Raw genomic sequence first — 6,078 nt, forward strand, 5'->3', positions numbered from 1 at the left:
GCATTTTGGAGACGCATTTATAGGGCGGGGGGTGGGGGCGAGGAGGGGCGCGGGTCCCCGGGGTCCTAGCGCCCCCCGCATTGGCTGCGCGGGGTCGCCATGTGATCGGGGGGGCGGGACACCTTCTCTTCCCCCCCCCATCCCTGTACCGCCCCTTGCAAATTACTACGGCGCATCTGTGCGCGGAGCTGCGCGGGGGGCGGCGGTGCCCGGACTTCTTCTTGGGGGTTCGCACCTCCCTGCCCGTATACACCGGTGCACGGTGGGCGTGCTGTGTTATTTATTTATTTACAGTGAAAGTACCATACGCCCGGTAGCTTTCTGGAACAGTCGCTGCGGGTGCGCGGAATCATGCCCTGCGCGGAAGGCTGCGGAGTCGCGGCGGGGGGGACCCGGCGTCGCTCGTACCGCACCGCGTCCCGGCGGGCTGCGGCGTGGGCTGCTCCGCGGTGAGTCATTCACCGCGGCGGCGCAGCCCTGCGCACCCCCAGAGCGGCGCTCCGCGGGGCGCGGAACAGCGGCCCGTCCGCGGCCGCCCTGCGCGGGAACACTTTGCGGTGGCTGGGGGTGTGTGCGGCCGCGCTGTCCCCAGCGCCGCCCGAGCCCTAAATAAATCCCTCTGCCCGTACATCAGCCCCCCCGGCCGGTAACTTTTCCTCCCGGGCCCACGCCGGCCTCGCCGCCTCCGCGCCCCTCTGCGGGGCGGAGAGAAGAGGCAGCCGGGGGAGGATGGCGGGGGGTGCGCAGGGAGGGGGGCGGGCTCCTCCTCCTCGCAGGACCCGAAAAGCTTCGGCCTCTCCCGGTTGGAACCGGCCGGCATCTGCCCGAGGCATGCGCCGTGCACGGCCGGTGCAGGGACGGGGCGGAGACGGGGGGATGCTGGGCAGGGAGCCGGGATGCCCCGACCCCTCCTTCTGAGAGGTGCATCCCCTGAGAGCTTGCCCTGTGTGCCCTCCACCAGGTGACAGCCGTGCAGCCACTCCTGCGGGGTGCAGCTGTGCATCCCCCGGGAGGTGCACCCCCATGCAAGCTTCAGCTGTGCCTCTCCTGCAAGGTGTCCCTTTGCATCCCCTGCCAGGAGGCACCCTTGCACCCATCCCTCTTTGAATTATACCCCTGCATCCCCCTGCGAGATGCACCCGTGTACCCCCTCAGAAGCTTCATCCCTGCGTTCCTCCGTGAGGTGCTCCCCTCAGCATGTGCAGCTGTGTCACTGGCACTTTGCAGGACTTGCTGTCATGGGAGCTTGTGGGGTACGTCCTCAGGAAGATGCACAGTAACTGGATCTTTTCTTCAAGCTAAAGCTTGATTTCACCATGATTATTTCATTGTGGTTACATTGCTTCACTTTTCTATCAAAAATTGTTCAAAAGTAGTAGAGATGAGAGAGGGGGAAGGATTAGGTAAGAGCTTGGAAACCTTCCCACCCAGAGAATTGGTGCCAGCACCCCACAGGCTTGCACTGCATGTGGCATCCCTGGTGAGAAGCTCCTGCTCGGGGAACCATGGGACCTGCCTGTGGTCAGAGGCTGCAGCACTGCCAGCCTGCTCAGAGGGGCAGGCACCGCATGGCCTCGCCAGCAGCAGACTCCAGTGTCTGCAGAGTTCCCATTTCTAACGAGCATCTTCTGCAACTGCAGCCAGAGCAACTCGCAGCTCCCAAAGTCTGTGACTGTCTGAACTGGAGATCAAAATGTATGATTATAAAAAGATGGCACAGTGCAGGTACGACGGCAGCCTTGCTGCTCGGTGGATGGGTTAGGCAAAAGCGCAACATTTCCTGCTGGAGAATGGAGCTTCCCACGGGAAGGAAATCCCCCCGTGGGGAGAGGCAAGACATACAGCATCCCTGCATCCCCCCATCACGTCTCACCTCAGCAGTGATTACTTGGACTCCTGTGCTTGGGAGATACCTGGCAGTCCCACCAACGCAAAGGCAAAGAGTCTGTGGATGGGAAAAAAAAAAAAAAGAAAAAAAAATCAGGATAGTGTTTGCCTTTGAATTCTGAAAGCTTCAGGCCAAAGATAGGAGGTTGCTGTTTCAAAAATATAATTAAAATAACGCTTAGTTTCCATATGCCTGGGTTAAGTAGGCATTTATTTTTGTTTGATCCTTTCTAGTCAGATATGTTGCTTATTTATGAAATAACTACAGTAATAAAACCAACCCATTCCTTAAAAAAAAACCAACAAAAACCAACCCACTGCAGTTATATAACAGCCAGGGAAGTTCCCATTTCCAGTCCCAGGCTGTGGACTTGAGTGTTTGCAGATGAGTTATCTTTAGAAAGGCACTAAACACTTGTTTACTGTTTATGCCGCCACATTTGAGCATCTTATTAACAGTAATTAATATCCCATGTTCCCTCAAGATAAAGGGGCATCGTCATCCCCGGCCACAGGGAGGGAACTGAGGCACAGAGGGACGCAGTGATTTGTGCACCATCATGCAGTAACTCGAAGAAGACACGGGCACCAGACCAGTTTCCTGAGTCCTTCTTTGCTGTCTGAATGCCAAACTTTGCCTTTCTTATCGCAAATCCTAGATTTCAGCTTTCTCTGTAAATAGGGGGGTGGGACAGGGAGGCTCTGGGGGTGCCGCTGCACAGTGGGGAGGAGGGATGGGGAAGAAGCAGACAGCTGTGACTGACTGAAGCAAATGTCAGTGAAAATCAAGGGCCTTGCTGAAATCAATTGCAAAAGCCAGTCAGGTTCGCAGACAGCAAATTTGGGCCCCTGGAATAAAAAGGATATTGTTAACAGCAGCTTGCTGGCAAGGCAACTGCTCTGCCAGGAGCTTTCAGTCTTTAAGAACACAGTTGTCATCCCAAGTCACTGAGGATTTTGCTCTTGGGTTTACTCCCATTCCTCTGGGACCTGAGGGTAAATCTCCCACATGCCATGACCGACCGCTGAACCTCATGGATAGAACTAATTTAATTAAGATGGACAGTTTAGAGTTTGAGTTTTGTGTCAGTGCTCTCAACAACTTTCACTGCTCAGTGTAAAGAAAGTGCTTGTATAGATGTTTGATCCATTGGTATGGCCAGGAAAAAAGAACAACAGGGCAGATTGTGTGGCTCTAGGGCTGAGGACATTTGAGTATTTCAGTAAGAAACATGCTTTGCCTTCAGCAGGTCTGCTTTAGGCTGACTTTGCTTTGGATTAGCACACCAAACCACTAAGCCTTGGAAATGTCATTATTCGTCCTTCCCAAAACTGCAGCTCTCATCTTGGGTTGGGGGGAGTCACTCCCCTTTACAGGCTGTAGGAAGCACCCAGCAGATGTACAACAGAATTACTGCTTCCCCTGCTGGGAAGCTCACACCCCGCTCTTGGTTCAAAAATATAGGTTTTGTGTCTAACCCTGGGCTTTGAATGACTTGAAACATCTTCCAACTGGATTTTGCTGTAACTCTTGAAGCAATGAGATGTGTGATTGCAAATTAAGCACACAATTTGGGATGAGCAGTTACTCTTGCAGAGCATCTATACTTAAGGGGTTGGGAATGCCATGGCAGTTCCCCTGCAAACCTCCTTGACCCACTGCTTGGTAACTATTGGGCAAGGGGAGAGATGCTGCTGGCTCTACCTTTCTTCTGTAAAAGCTACAAGCAGCCGCAATCCTTTGCTCATCAGGGGCTGATGAGCAATTAACTGGCTGACAGCAAAATCTGCCCCAGGTTATATTAATGCAGTGATTCCCAACAGGCTGAGGCTGTCTGGCAGCGCTGGTTCCCACACTGTCCTTTGCACCATCTCTGTCTGCAAGCAAGGAAGGAAATATACCCAGGCTTGAAGCTCTTCTCAGCTACCTCTTGGACTCAATGATCTTAAAGGTCTTTTCCAAACAAAACAGTTCTATGATTTAACCTCTGAGTTCTTCTCCAACCTGGACCTTGGTCATTTCAATTCCACGCTTGACCCGAGACGCCAGGAACAGGCTGAGCCCCCCCAGCACCGCCGGCTGTTCGGCTGCAGCAGCCTCCCACCCAGCTTTGCTGGGCTGGAAAAAAAGTAAAAGCCTCTCTGTTGACTGCAGATGTGCATATGAATGTGAGGCATTTGCCTAATAAATATCTTCCTAAAGGGGGATTAATTAGCATCCCAAGATTTCCTCTCACTGTACTCGCTCTGACTGCAGCAGCTTCTCTTCAGGGCACTTATTTCCCACTGACAGTGTGTTGCCAGCCCCTTTCCCAACGGCTGAGGACTTGCAAATCTTCTGCTCAGGAGCCGTCAGCAGCAGCAGCGGCACCCGTCCCATGTGAGTGGTTGACAGGAACCACACACCCATCCCAGTTTCCCCAGTCCTGCCATATGCTGTGACCTCTCACAGGGCGATACAGGTTCCCTCCTTCTGCAGTGGTCTGGGTGCCATGAATAATAAATCACTACAAAACCCAATGTGCCAAATTATTTCCAACTTGTAAAACTCTGTGAATCGGTAATCGGGGGCCAGAGGTGGGATCTGCTGAGCAACACAGACCTCTGCCAGGTGGACCTCAGTGTTGGAGCTGGCTGTCCTCCGCTGCAGGCACCGCAAAGGGGGAAAACCATCCTCTTTGGAGGAACGGAGCCTCCCATCCCAACATGGACCCCTAAAATAGATCCGATGAATCATATGCTAAAAGTGGTTGGGTTTGTCTTTAAAGGGAGAGCAGGGTGACTAGCTCGGTTGTGGAGTCTCCCTGGGGAATATCTGAAGATGAATCTCTTCCTACGACTTTTTGGGGTTGAAAGAATTTCGTGGGTTGTGAATGAAATCCAGGTGTTTCCCAAACAGTGTATATATGCACAGCTGGCTTTATCCTCTTCTGAACAGTGGTTTTGGAACTTGCATATACATTTAATGTACAGTAACATCTATGGCAGATGTTACATCAGAAGCTCCATTCTAATGACAGGAACATTAAGCTCTGAGCTGAGTTTCAGACCTATCCAACGATTGTTCGGAGATTTGTCTAGAGCATCTCAGTGCAACAGTGAGGAATACTTTCAAACAGAAGAGGGTCTGTAGAGATTTAAAACATCTTTAGTTAAAGAGCAGCATTTCCTGACACTCAGTGTGATGGCCTGGGGAGACAACACGTCTTTCTTCCTGTTAATATTATTGCTGCAAGCTTGGATTAAAATAAAATTTTGAATTGTTTGCCAGCTTTTGCCAGAGACCTTCATTGTAATTAGCTGTGGGAGACAGAGCTGTGCATGCAGAGCAAGGCTCCTCGACACATGGGACAGGCTGCGCAGGGGCTGTGTTGGGCACATAGCGCCATGAAGGAGGGACCAGGACTATGTGTGGCCTGTGAAAAGCCGAGACCACGAGAGCTTTTGTGCATGTGGGGATGACACAGGTGGTGTGAGCTGGGAAATGCTCATTTTTTGGGATTTTCAGAGTAGGACTTTGCACCTTCTTTGCGAATTAGCAACACCGCTTTGGAAAAATACCTGCCTCCACAATCAGTTCCTTCTCTTGCTGTAAGTAACCTCCAGCCACCCAAATTTTGGCTATCTGCTTGGGTCAGCGGAGTCATGCTACAAAATTTGCTGTATCATGAACAACTCTGTCAATGTGTATCCATCTTTGCTAAGGAAAAACAGCAGAACATAAAGTTAATGACTGTACTTTCAACCAACAGCTATTTTGCTGGCATTTTTAACTGCAGTTGGTTTAACTAATGATCGCCAAAGCATGTCTGTAGGTTTATGATCTTCTAAGGATGCTGAAGGGACTTGGATGAGCAGCATCTTATTTACCCCTCTTCACGGCAGGCACTGCAGACTGACAGCAGGCAGAGGGGAAGGAGTTTGAAAGGGACCCAGGGGAGGTAAAAGGAGAAAACAGGCAGAAAATTGCAACAGAGAGGAGATAGGATATTCTGTAGCAAGGAGAGGGAAATTAGATGTCAAACCAATCACAGGTGGAAAAACCTCAAAATACGACTGACGCATGCCCTGGCCCAAGATGAGCTCTGCAATGACAGGGCAGGAAAAGATGTGCAAAGGTTATCTGAGTATTTTTGGCTACAATTGGAAGTCGGTTTGGCTGCTGAGCAAAGGAAAGTTGCATTTTCAGCT

The sequence above is a fragment of the Caloenas nicobarica genome, chromosome 4 (assembly GCF_036013445.1).
Source record: "Caloenas nicobarica isolate bCalNic1 chromosome 4, bCalNic1.hap1, whole genome shotgun sequence".
In the NCBI taxonomy this organism is placed as follows: Eukaryota; Metazoa; Chordata; class Aves; order Columbiformes; family Columbidae; genus Caloenas; species Caloenas nicobarica.